The 14,047-nt window shown below is 35.6% G+C and overlaps 1 long non-coding RNA gene across 1 annotated transcript; it reads right to left on the reverse strand.

The window, feature by feature from the left end:
* Positions 1–2,537: 2,537 nt before the first annotated feature.
* Positions 2,538–11,201, reverse strand: LOC142179599 (uncharacterized). Its single transcript, XR_012708147.1, has 2 exons — positions 10,770–11,201; positions 2,538–4,564 (listed from the first exon to the last, which is right to left on the reverse strand). It is a non-coding gene; the product is annotated as an uncharacterized LOC142179599 (long non-coding RNA).
* Positions 11,202–14,047: the final 2,846 nt, after the last annotated feature.

Genomic DNA, 14,047 nt, shown 5'->3' on the forward strand with positions numbered 1-14,047 from the left:
TGAAGTCCGAAATTATTGGTGGGGCCAGGAAAATCTATTATAGCGCCACAATACCTGGTGCTATACATTAACAGTAACGGAACCGTTAATGTATAGCGCCAGGTATTGTGGCGCTATACCTGGCCATGTCAGCTTTTGTGAGAAAGAGGTTGCAAATGCGAACTACTCTCAGAAAGTCAGTCATTGCCAATGCAGTGTTTTGGTCGCAAATACGAACCCAAGCCCTTGCAAATGCAGACCATCTCTTTGCAAATGTGAAGATTGCCCAGAAACACACTGAGTTGCAAATACGACTCGGCCTTCGCAAAAGCGGAAAAAGCAAGTTCGCAAATGCGGACTTTTACCTCGCAAGTGCGAGATTCCCCCAATCATCCCATGCTCGCAATGTGAAGCCTTGTTCGCAAAAGTGAGGCTCGCAAATGCGAGCCAGATCTCGCAAATGCGAGACCTACAACATAACACTAGTAACAGAAGAAGCATCAGCTATTCTACCAAGTCTAAAATCACTCCATAGCCTATTCAAAACTCACCCGAGCCCTTTGGGCTCCAATCCAAACATGTACACAAGTGTAATAACATCACATGAACTTGCACACTTGATCAAAACGCCAAAATAACACCTAGAACTATGAATTAGACACCAAAACAAATGAAATTTTCAAAGAAATTTAAGAACTTTCATTTTAAAAACCGGACGTCTGAATCATGTCAAATTTCTGTTTTGCACCAAATTTTCCAGACGAGTACTAAATACAGTAATGAACTTATACAAAGTTTCGGAACCAAAATCCAGACCCGACAACAATAAAGTCAAACTACGGTTAATTCAAATGAGTTTTAAAGAACGATTTTATATTTTTTAATTAATTTTTCACATAAAATCCTTTCGGAAAAGACACGGATCGTGCATGCAAATCAAGGAATGATAAACAAAGCTATTCAAGGTTTCGAAACACAGAATTAAGGGTTACAATTATAAATGACCTATCGAGCCATCACATGTGTGTTGTCTTTTGACCATTCATGGCATCTGAGACTTGGGCACATGCCCTTTAATAAAATGAAGTCTATTCCTTTCTTGTCTGATAAACTATCAAAGACACAAACATTTTTGTATTATATTTGTCTCATGGATAGGCAACAAAGACTTCTATTTCCTGAAAGCAAAATCCATTCAACTTCTCCCTTCCAACTAATACACATAGACCTTTGGAGCCCTTATCACACACAAACATATAATGGGTTCAAATACTTTATAACTATTGTAGATGATTTCTCTAGGGCTATATAGACTCTTTTAATATCTTCAAAGAGCAGTGCTTTCACCTTATTATAGTCCTTTGTGTCACACCTCCTTCTTACCTACACCCCCGTAAAGGGTATATAAGGGAGTTTTTTCCAACTTAAAGTGACAATCGAAACAGGATTATTTTATTTAAAATTCAGAGTCGCCACTTGGGATAATTTATGGTGTCCTAAGTCACCGGTTCAAATACCAAATTGAGGAAAAGATTGACTCTATTTTACAGTCCGCGAACACAGAAATCCGGGTAAGGAATTCTGTTAATTCGGGAGAAGATGTTAGGCATTCCCGGATTCCGTGGTTCTAGCACGGTCGCTCAACTGTTATAATTGGCCTATTATCTAATTTTAATACATGTTTTAGCCTATAGTGCAATTTTAAACTTTATTAACCACTTTTAATTATTTTTTAGGAAGATTGCAACGTTATTAAAAACACGTCTTGAACCACATCACATAAATGCACACGCGGTAATCGACATATTTAACTAACATTGTTGAGATTTGGATTTGGGTCATATAAATGAGCACCCGAGTTTAGGAAGGTAAATTATTAAGATAACACGCTTAAAGCCACTATGCATTTCAACTTTGCGAGGGCCATGGAAAATTTGTTAAATGGAACGCCTCGATTTCTAAGGATAAAACATTAATTAAATAAGGCCCATGAGTTTTGGGATTTTATTTGGCATGGAACACCTCAAATTAATTCAAAAATTTTATTATTCGAAGTTTTTAAAATCGGGTTACATGAAATGCACGCCCAGATTTTGGAATTAGGCATCATGACTATGCCACGGGAACCGTACCATAGCCACAATGATTTATTACAACACGCGCCTAAAACATTTCTACGAATATTTATTTTAATATCTACCTTGCTACCTTGATATATTAAACTAATAATAATCAAATAGGACACATTCATCACATCACAATGCCAAAACAAAAGCAAAGGCAGACTGAAAAATTCAATAGCAACGTCGAAACGCAAGGAAACCCATTTCCAAACTCATCCAACAACGATGCCCTCAATTGGGATTAAAAATAGAAAAATGCCTTTACCCAAACTTCTGTTTCTACACTTTATTTTGTTCAAGAATCAGTTAACAAACAAAAGAGGGAACCCAAGTCATAGATATTTTAACTATTTCCAAAGCACATAAGCAGAATATGCAAAATTTAGAATTCAAAATTTTCAAAACCAAAGGGCCAATTGAACATACAAGACCATATTAATATACCCACATTTTATTCAAGCTTGACATAAATCAGTACAAGATGAAGCGCAGAATGAAGATCCAAATTTGACAATTAAAAGAAAGCGGACCTTAGCTAAGCTTGACTCAACGAATACGACCTTGAACGGAAGCTCGAGACTCACAGCTTCGAACGACCTTCCAAATAAAGCCGGTATGGAGACTACTTTGGCATTTTTCTCAAATCTGAGCCAACATCCAATTAAACTTTAAAAATCCAAAACGAGACCAAGAAGAAGAAAACATTTTGTTTGATTTGATCTCCTGATTTGGAAATGGAGCAGCAGAACGTTTATTGGTGTTGCCGTTTTTTTTTTTTTGGTTTTGAGAATTTCGGCTGAAGATTTTTGTTGTATCTCATTTTTTGTGTTCTTTTGCTTTTCTTCAGTGAAAACGACGGGTTGGGTTTTTTGGTTTTAGCAGCGCTCAGATTTTTTTCTTTTGAGAAGATTGCTTCTTCATTTTTGATTTTCTTTGATTTTGGAAGAAGACAAATGACAGATCTTGTGTGTTTTAGCCTCTAGGTCTATGTAGGGATTATGTACTATTATATAGGGGTAGAGATTAGGTTAGGGGGTATGGGCGTAGGAATTATGGGCTTGGTAATTATGGACTAGATCCAAAAAATAGGCCTAAAGATGGGTTGCTCGAACCCAAGTTTTATTCTTTTCTCGCGAACGAGATTAAAATACGATCTCATTTATTAATTAATCCTATTTAAGTAAAACAAATATTGAAATAAGACTGACCGTTAAAATAAACTATTTTTTTTGAATTTTTCAAGATTAAAAATGACTACAAAATATTAATGGAATAATTTTTGTAATTTTGATTTTTCTTGTAATTAAATAAAGTAAAAGAGTAAAAATTAGTTGAAATAGCTATATTAGGCCTAAATTAAATATTTACGTGCTAAAATATGAAAAATCTTGGGGAGGGTCAAAAATCACATGTCTACAGCTGCCCCTCTTTGACGGGAAACACGAAGAATTTTTAGATAAAGAATGACTAGACAGGTTTTTTGACCCGACCCTTATTTAAGGAGACCAAAACTAAGAGAAAAGGGGAATGTGATCGAGCTCTAGTATCCGAGCTACCTACATATCCCTGGTTATAAAGGAATCAGGCCACGTGTAGTTCAGAGGTGCGTGAGATGATGGAGTATACCAAGGTGGAGAGCCTGTCGAGGTATCGTTTCGCCGAGGTTCCAGTCTGTGGTCCTGATGTTACATAAAAAATCAAAAATGAAAAAGACTAACTAAGCTTACCAGCTACGAGTTACAAGATTCCAATCTATGAGTCTTCTGAAGCTTGATCTTAAGTCTTGGTTGGTTCTTCATACAAACTCTGATATGAATCTTGATGCTTGTTAGCTGCAGGTGTTGGTTCAATCTTTTTCAGATTTTTCATATCAAGATGGGACATGCAGAGCTTGTGACTTCAATTATGTCTTGAGCAGTCCATATCTTTTCTCCGCTTCTGCACTTTCGATTCACTTTTTTTTTCTTTTATTCTTGATTGAGGCTTCTTTTTTGTTATCTCGGACCCCTGTCGACCCGCATTTTTGAGGCGAGCTTCTTCTACTTCTAACTTGAATCGGATTCTGAAATGATTTCCCTTGTTCTCCAGGTGGGCGCCTGATTGCTGAACTTGACATGTCTTTCTTCGAAACTTGAACCGTTTTCCCTTGAAACTCGAACTGTTTTCCCTTGAAACTTGAACTGTCTTTCTTCAAAACTACTTTTCCTTGAAACTTGAATTGCCTTCCCTTGTTCTCCAGGTGGGCTCCTGATTGCTGAACTTGACCTGTCTTCCTTCGAAACTTGAATCGTTTTCCCTTGTTCTCCAGGTGGGGCGCCTGATTGCTGTACTTGAACTACTTTCCCTTGAAACTTGAACTGCTTTCCTTTGAAACTGTTTTTCCTCGAAACTTGAGTTGTCTTCCTTAGAAACTACTTTCCCTTGAAACTTGAGTTATCTTCCCTTGTTCTCCAGGTGGGCGCCTAATTACAACAAAACAGACAAAACAAAAGAAATTTTTCTACCTCAGTTTGATATTGGGAACATCTGTGAGTGTTAACAAAACTATAAATCACTTGCGCTGCTGATGAAGGATGCAATGATGAGAGTAAAATTAATGACTCGACTAGGATATGCATTTCCTAAACGTGATTGAGCTTGCGGAAAACTATAAACTAAGCTTGACTAAAGTAAAAACTGACCCTATTCTCCAAGCGGGGCCCCCTAATTTCAGGAAAACTAAACATTGATAATTTTAAGAAAACTAACTAAAAAAATGACTCCCCTTTTTTTCAAATTCAGATTTCTTTTTTTTTTAAAAATTATTATCCTAGGAGAAAATTCATCGGACTAGGTTTTCTATCTTAGGAGAAAAATTCATCAGACTAAGATTTTGATCCCAGGAGAAAGTTCGTCAGACTAAGTCACTTTTCTACTTCTTTTTGGTATCTTAGGAGAAAGGTTCATCGGACTAAGATTTCTATCCTAGGAGAAAGTTCATCAGACTAGGTCTTTTATCTTAGGAGAAAGATTCATTAGACTAAGATTTTGATCCTAGGAAAAAATTCATCAAACTAGGTCTTTTTTTTGGTATCTTAGGAGAAAGATTCATCAGACTAAGATTTTTATCCTAGGAGAAAGTTCATCAGACTAGGTCTTCTATATTAGGAGAAAAATTCATCAGACTAAGATTTTTTTGTATCTTAGGAGAAAGATTCATCAGACTAAGATGTTTATCCTAGGAGAAAGTTCATCAGACTAGGTCTTCTATCTTGTTATCTTAGGAGAAAGATTCATCATACTAAGATTTATATTGGGAAGAAAATCTATCAGACTAGGACTCTTTATCCTAGGAGAAAAAATGTAAAGATCAATGGCAAGATTTTATGCACAATAGCAAGACAAGCAAAGGCAAAGATTTGAGAAACTTTCCATTGTAGTCTCTTTTCTTCTTTTCTTTTCCTTCTCTTTTTTGTTTTTTTCTTTTCTTTTTCTTCTTTTTTTTTTCTCTTTTTTGAACCACTTTCCTTGCACTTCTTTGTTCCTGTTTCACACAAAGAAAAATTGGTCAGTTTTGAAAATGGTGGTCGGTTTGTGGCCTTGAGTATTGGGCAGCTTGGCTTTTGCTCAATCAGCTTGAGTCGGTCTCAAAAGACTTTGTTCTGCACCAACTCTGATTGTTTCACACCAGTACCATTTGTAGTTGCAGCTCAAACAGCCTTATCCCAATTGGAGATCTTTACTTAGGTGACCTTTTCCGATATCTTGAATGACTTCCTGCTTTGGGCAATTTGTCTGCTAGAGAGAATCACCAATTATGTTTGCTTGTGCCAAGTAGGCTGACAAGAGTCTTTTGGGGAAGCCTTTGCATGAATCCTCAAAGCATGTTGGTAGTAATAATTGAGTGTGCTGACCAAATTCACTTTATGCAACTGAAAAGCTGGTAGCAAATTTTGAAATCTTTTCTTCCTTGTTTTGAGAAGGACTGACTCAAAGTGAAGGACACAATGATGCAAAGAAACAAGTATAAAAAAGAAATGCCCCTATCGGAAGGACAGAAGGAAGAGTTTTTTTTCTTTTTTTTCAATAACTAGCCTTAATGGTCATGACATGCATTTTGGACTTAACGGCCTGATCTATCCAACTAATTCATTCTTCCCTTTTACTATTCTTATGACCTTTGAAGTCGGGCTTGTTTATGCCAATTCTTCGCACCAGCTTTATAACTCACTTTCGACTAGTGGTGCCTCGAGGAGTTTTCACCAACAAGTCTCTCTCATTTATTCATCTCTGCTTACCGTCGCCTTACAGTGCCCATGATGGTTTTCACTAGTAAGACTCTCTCATTTTTCTTCTCTATTTTTCCTTTTCTTTTGCTTTCTTGCGCGAGCATCCTAACAGTGTTCTATGTCGCGTGATAACCGTTGCTCATTGCATGCTTCTCTTGGCATTTCCTGAAGGCATATCAGGAGGTCTTTATTTGGAAAGATTTTGGATAGGGTTGGAAAGAAAGAAAGAAAGCTCAAAATAGACTCAAAATAAAGGGGGTTGTAGACTTACAACTCATTGAATCGACTCTTTCAAAAGTGAAATAAAATTTTTGCCCCAGTTTCAGCTATTGGGGTTTTTTTTGGTATATTTTGTTTTCCAATTCTTATGTGGTTGGACCAAATCGTGAGGCTGCCTACGTATCTCTTTTTAAGGAATCAGGTCTAACGTAGTTCAAACATCTGACCTAACTAATTTTTTTCATTTTTCTTTCTGTTGTTTTTTCTTTTCTTTTCTTTCTTTTTTTTTTTGTTTTCAAAACAAGTTGCCTCAGCTCCTTTTTTTTAGGGCATGGATCTTTGACAAATCTTCTTTTTTTTTTGAACTTTCTAAGAATTGCCCCATTTTTTTTCTTTTTTTTTTGACTCTAAACTTGATTCCAAAATAGGGTAGTCAAAGAAAATAATACAGGCTCAAAAGGGGTAGCGAAGGATATAAAGTGTTTGGGTAGAAGAAAAAGGGCCTCCCAACCTCGAGAACGTCAAACATGGTATATTTTCGCGATCACAACATTGACGAACATGTCTGTCTTCTTGGTGTGTCGTGGTCACAAAATATTTTTTCATCTCTTAATGTCAAACTTTCTAATAGACTTCAATTGATTAAACATTCTCAAGCCCGATCTTTACAAATGATTGAAAAGGTAGAGATCCTTAACTTCCATGAGCATGACTGCTTTGGTTCCATGTAAATTCAGCTCATGCTTATTTTCCAAATGTTTCACGTATCTATTCTTCTTCAAAAGTGTCTCTTTCTCACTTATCCAATTCAAGACTAAATCAGTTTTCTAAGATCTGGCCAAAAATTCCGCATGCATGTCGTGTCACTAAAACTAGCGTGAAAAGAATTATGCACAAAATGGACACAAAATGACTGGCTGTTTTTTATTGAATAAAGAATGAAAGGTCCAATAACACAGAAAGAAGAAGAAAAGAAGACAAAAATAAACTACCATGGCTGAAAGAGGAGTGACTTTTTAGTTACTAAGCGACATCTTAGCCACACATTCGCACATCAGCATTACTACGATATTTGACCATTTTGATTGCTTTGGATTCAACACTCGAATTTTGATAATCATCCCAAGCAGCCCATGTTTTATTGCTCAAATCTGGTAAAGTCAACCCCACATTTGCCTCCATTTTTATTTTTTCACCGCCAACTTACCTACTTGCTTTTTTTGTGACCTTGGATCAACAACAATGGTGCTTGTTCCATTGGTTAAGAAGATGCTTTTATCTCCGAGAGATCTTGGATTGTTTTTGTGACTCGCCATTGCAAACCAACAAACCGACCACCTTTGACTAGCTTTTATTTCAAAACAACAAGCATGTTAGAATAAACACTCACTTTCATTTTACTTTTTTTTCTTCTTCTTTTTTTGTTTCTTTCCTTTCTCTTTTTTTTTTGGTTTTTCTTTCTTTTTTTTTTCTCTTTTTCATTTTCCCTTTTTTAAACCATTCAATCGAACCTGATGTGGGTTGCCTACGTATCATGTGGGAACCTGAATTAGATCTTGCGTAGTTCGGGAAGATCAGGAATAAAGTAAATAAACTAACTTTTTTTTTGGATTTTGAATTTTTCATTTTATTTTTTCGAAAGAAAGACTTATAAAGAAGAAAGAGAATATTTTTGGATTATGATTTTTCTTCAAAATTTTTGCAAAGAACGACTTCTAAAGAAAATAGATATTTTTTTTGAATATCGACCTTTTTTTTTGGAATTTCGAAGAAAAACTTCTAAAGAAGAAAGAAAATATTTTTGAATTTTTGGAATTTTATTTTGAATTTATGAAAGAAATGCTTCTAAAGAAAAAGAAAATATTTTTGAACCTTGAATTTTCTTTTTAATTTTTGAAAGAAGAATGAAAAATATTTTTGGATTTTGAGAAGAAATTAAAAGAAAATATTTTTGTATATTTTTTTTTTAAAAAAATTGAGGTCTAAAAGAAATACTTTCTAAAGAAGAAAATAATGAAAAATATTTTTGAATTTTTTTTAAAAAAATTTGTGGGCCGGAACCGATGAGGTTTGCCTACGTATCTCACATCCGGTGAGAATCGGACCCGCGTAGTTCGTCAGTTTTGACGAAATAGGAAAACATGACACTTGAAAATTTTGGCTCATTTTGAAATGACTTTTTCCAGAGTTTTGGCAGATTTTCAGAATTTTCTAAATACCTACCTCTCACTTTTTGTTTCTTTTTTCTTCTTTCTCCTTTTTTTTTGATTTTATTTTTTCTTTTTCTTTTTCATTTTCTTTCCCTATGCTAGAAGCCAGTCAACATGCAAGCCGAAACAGACAGAGACGCAAGTAGCACGTAAGATGCATCAAGATGGTCTTTTGATTATTGGGTACACCTGTCCTAGACGGAACCAACCCCTATGTTGAGTCCCCAAAGTCAAATGCACATGATGCAAACAGGCGTTCCTACAAGGGATCCGACATGAGGCTGAGTTATTCTAGGTTTAAAACCTGGGTGTATTGTTCTAGACCTGGCTTACCCGAGCAAACAACTCGAGCCGGGAGAGGGGGGGCAGCGTACCGGTAACCAAAAGATCATCCGGCTTTGCAACTTATCTGCACCTCGTTCTAAATTGGGATATGACACTAACAGAAAGAAGTCACGCCAGTGTGCACTCCTCAGGAGAGAGAAGAGAGGGTTTTCGTAGCAGTTTATATATACAATTCGGAAAATATCAAAAAGGTAAAAGCGACATTTAGCACATTAGGCCCAAACATGTAATAAAATTAGATAACAGATAAAGCCAAATATAATAATTCATCTAAGCTCGAATTCTGAACCCTGAACCAGAGATTCTGGATTCGATCCCCAGCAGAGTCGCCAGAGCTGTCACACCTCCTTTTACCTACACCCCCGTAAAGGGTATATAAGGGAGTTTTTCCAACTTAAAGTGACAATGGAAACAAGATTATTTTATTTAAAATTCAGAGTCGCCACTTGGGATAATTTATGGCGTCCCAAGTCACCGGTTCAAATCCCGAATCGAGGAAAAGATTGACTCTATTTTACAGTCTGCGAACACAGAAATCCGGGTAAGGAATTCTGTTACTCCGGGAGAAGGTGTTAGGCATTCTCAGATTCTTTGGTTCTAGCACGGTCGCTCAACTGTTATAATTGGCCTATTATCTGATTTTAATACATATGTTTAGCCTATAGTGCAATTTAAACTTTATTAACCACTTTTAATTATTTTTTAGGAAGATTGCAACGTTATTAAAAATACGTCTTGAACCACGTCACATAAATGCACCCGCAGTCCTCGACATATTTTATCTAACATTGTTGAGATTTGAATTTGGGTCACATAAATGCGCACTTGAGTTTAGGAAGGTAAATTATTAATATAACGCGTCTAAAGCCACTACGCATTTCAACTTTGCGAGGGCCATAGAAAATTCGCTAAATGGCACGCCTCGATTTCTAAGGATAAAACATTAACTAAATGAGGGCCATGAGTTTTGGGATTTTATTTGGCATGGCACACCTCAAATTATTTCAAAAGTTTTATTATTCGAAGTTGTTAAAATCGGGTTGCATGAAATGCACACCCGAATTTTGGAATTAGGCATCATGACAATGCTACGGGAACCATACCCATAGCCACGATAATTTATTACAACACACGCCTAAAACATTTCTACGAATATTTATTTTAATATCTACCTTGCTACCTTGATATATTAAACTAATAATAATCAAATAGGACAAATTCATCACATCACAATGCCAAAACAAAAGCAAAGGCAGACTGAAAAATTCAATAGCAACGTCGAAACGCAAGGAAACCCATTTCCAAACTCATCCAACAACGATGCCTTCAATTAGGATTAAAAATAGAAAAATGCCTTTACCCAAACGTCTGTTTGTACACTTTATTTTGTTCAAGAATCAATTAACAAACAAAAGAGGGAACCCAAGTCATAGATATTTTAACTATTTCCAAAGCACATAAGCAGAATATGCAAAATTTAGAATTCAAAATTTCCAAAACCAAAGGGCCAATTGAACATACAAGACCATATTAATATACCCACATTTTATTCAAGCTTGACATAAATCAGTACAGGATGAAGCGCAAAATGAAGATCCAAATTTGACAATTAAAAGAAAACGGACCTTAGCTAAGCTTGACTCAATGAATACGACCTCGAACGGAAGCTCGGGACTCGCAGCTTCGAACGACCTTCCAAATAAAGCCGGTATGAAGACTACTTTGGCATTTTTCTCAAATCTGAGCCAACATCCAATTAAACTTTAAAAATCCAAAACGAAACCAAGAAGAAGAAAACTTTTTGTTTGATTTGATCTCCTAATTTGGAAATGGGGCGGCAGAACTTTTGTTGGTGTTGCCGTTTTTTTTTTTGGTTTTGAGAATTTCGGCTAAAGATTTTTGTCTCTCGTTTTTTGTGTTCTTTTGCTTTTCTTTAGTAAAAACGGTAGGTTTGGTTTTTTCGTTTTTGCAGCGCTCAGATTTTCTCTTTTGAGAAGATTGCTTCTTCATTTTTGGTTTTGTTTGATTTTGGTAGAAGACAAACGGCTGATCTTGTGTGTTTTAGCCTCTATGTCTATGTAGGGATTAGGTAGTATTATATAGGGGTAGAGATTAGGTTAGGGGGTATGGGCCTAGGAATTATGGGCTTGGTAATTATGGACTAGATCCAAAAATTAGTCCTAAAGATGAGTTGCTCGAACCCAAGTTTTATTCTTTCCTCGTGAACGAGATTAAAATACGATCTCATTTATTAATTAGTCCTATTTAAGTAAAACAAATATTGAAATAAGACTGACCGTAAAATAAACTATTTTTTTTGGTATTTTTCAAGATTAAAAATGACTACAAAACATTAATGGAACAATTTTTGTAATTTTGATTTTTTTTGTAATAAAATAAAGTAAAAGAGTAAAAATAAGTTGAAATAGCTATATTAGGCCTAAATTAAATATTTACGTGCTAAAATATGAAAAATCTTGGGGAGGTTAAAAAATCATATGTCTACACTTTGTTGTTACATCTCGCGTTTTCGTACGCTAAAAGTTTCGTCTTCAGTTAAGCACTGTAGTCTCGGGGATGAGATTATCTTGAGGTTAATGTATTTACGCTATTTATAACAAGCGATAAATAAGTGTCATGAATCATAAAGGGTGCACGAATTAAAGAAAATGAGTTTTGTTGAAAGTGACCAATTTGGAATAAAATACTGGTCGAGCGATAATACCCGAAAATTATGGACTAGTACCATGCAGGGTATCATATGACTACGGTAGTATAATGTATAAAGTATATATATATAAAGTATATTAAAAATAAGTAGAATTTTAAGTAATTTGTGGCAATTCTTAATTATACGGTAATTGGTTAATTACCGGATAACGGGACATTACCTAATTAATTATTAAAGTGTGGAAATAAGACGTGACAGCACTGGCTTACCACATGAAATAACTAAGAAAGCAAAAATCCTAGGTGGCTATCTATGGTTTAATTGAACTAATTAAGTAAAGAAGTTTGTTCTAATTCATTTGGATAAGGAATCAAGTAACGTTAGTCATTCAAAAAGCAAGAATGCATTCTTTATTGGTTTGAAAAATTCAAGAACAGAAACTTAAGAAAATCGTTCAGCACTTCAACAAGCAAGAAGCTTAAAATTTCATTCAAGAATTTCAAAAAGCAAAAGCTTAATCCGATTTCTTTGAGTTCTAAGTTCAATCAACGAAAGTTTTCCAACAGAATATTATACGGAGTTTTCCCTATTCTAGGTATGTTAAGGTCATCCCTTCTTTCTTTTGGTAAGACCCAAATTATACTAAAGAAACGAGCAAACACACAGTTTCCATAAATTACTCTATTCATAGAAATACTAGGGGTGTCTGTATTCTTGATTCCCCATGTGAATTATTATTATCTTCTGTTCATGGGTCTAAAAAAAATACATATTTGATAAAGTTTATCCGAAAGGCATATTGAGTTTTATGGCATTCCAAGAAAATATTATTAACATATTTATCATGCATTTCATGCATTTATACATGTACATTGACCCATGACTCAGATGGCGTTATATACACGTATATATGTATATATATGTATATGGGATATGATAAAAAGTTATGGCGTTATATACGCACCACCACCTGATCAACTGGTATATGTTGATGATGTTGCCCACAGTGGCCGAGATGATATGATGGGACACCCTCAGAGTCTTGATGATATTATATACATCTATACCTATGCATGACATTATATTTATATGCACGTGCATGACATTATAAATGTTTCGGGATTTATAAAGTTATTCAAATTTACAGATGGATTCCTTTACTTCATATTTCATCTATGTCTCTTATGTACTGATTCTTATCCTTACATACTCAGTACATTATTCTTACTGACGTCCTATTTCATGGGGCCTCATTTCATGCCCGTAGGTGCAGGTAGGCAAGTTGACGGTCCCCCTTCTTAGGATCCCTGATCAGCGAGAGTTGGCGCACTCCACTTGATCAGGAGCTATGCTTTTGATTTTGGTATATATATATGGGTATGACGTGACTTAGTCCCGTCTTTGTACAGTTATATTCCTATTAGAGGTCTGAAGACAGTGTGTCTAGTTGGATAGTATGTGGCCTTGCCGGCTTCCAGTTTTGAGATGTATAGTTGTCTATAGCAGCCTTGTCGGCTCGCCCTACGTATGTTGCACATATATGTATGTATGCCTTTTGGGCAGATTTCCTTCATGTACATTATTCTCGTAATTCAGCAGATTTTATTCAGGTTTATATCTTATACGCATGCTTAGAGGTGTTTGACAGGTAGGACTCGGGCACCCATCGTGGCCCATCGGTTTGGGCCCTAGCTCAGTAGCTCAGTCTTTTTGCTTTGCTCGTGGAATCCTACACCAAACTTGTCGTCTACATATACCACAACAAAATGGTGTTGTGAAAAGGAAACACAAATACCTTATTGAAACTGCTAGTGCACTTTTTTCCGTCCAAATTGCTAGTTAAGCATTGGGGTGAGTGTATCCTGACTGCTACTTACCTAATAAATAGATTTCCCTCACCTTTACTAAATAACAAGAGTCCTTTTGACTTACTCTATGGTAGTGCTCCTTCTGTCACCCATTTTAGGACATTTGGTTGTCTTTATTTTGTTGTAGTCCCCAAGCCATATAGGGATAAATTCAATTCAAGATCCATTCCATCTATTCTTCTTAGCTACGGTTCAGGCAAGAAGAGTTATAAACTACTATCATTGTCCAATTCCAGTATCTTTCATTATAGGGATGTTGTGTTTCATGAAAGTGTCTTTCCTTACTCTTTTCCTGATTTGTGACGACCCAAAGGGGTCATCACCTGTTTCTAATTGAAATATGTATCTCCGAGGCCCTGAAAAC

The sequence above is a fragment of the Nicotiana tabacum genome, chromosome 1, assembly GCF_000715075.1.
Source record: "Nicotiana tabacum cultivar K326 chromosome 1, ASM71507v2, whole genome shotgun sequence".
Lineage (NCBI taxonomy): Eukaryota > Viridiplantae > Streptophyta > Magnoliopsida > Solanales > Solanaceae > Nicotiana > Nicotiana tabacum.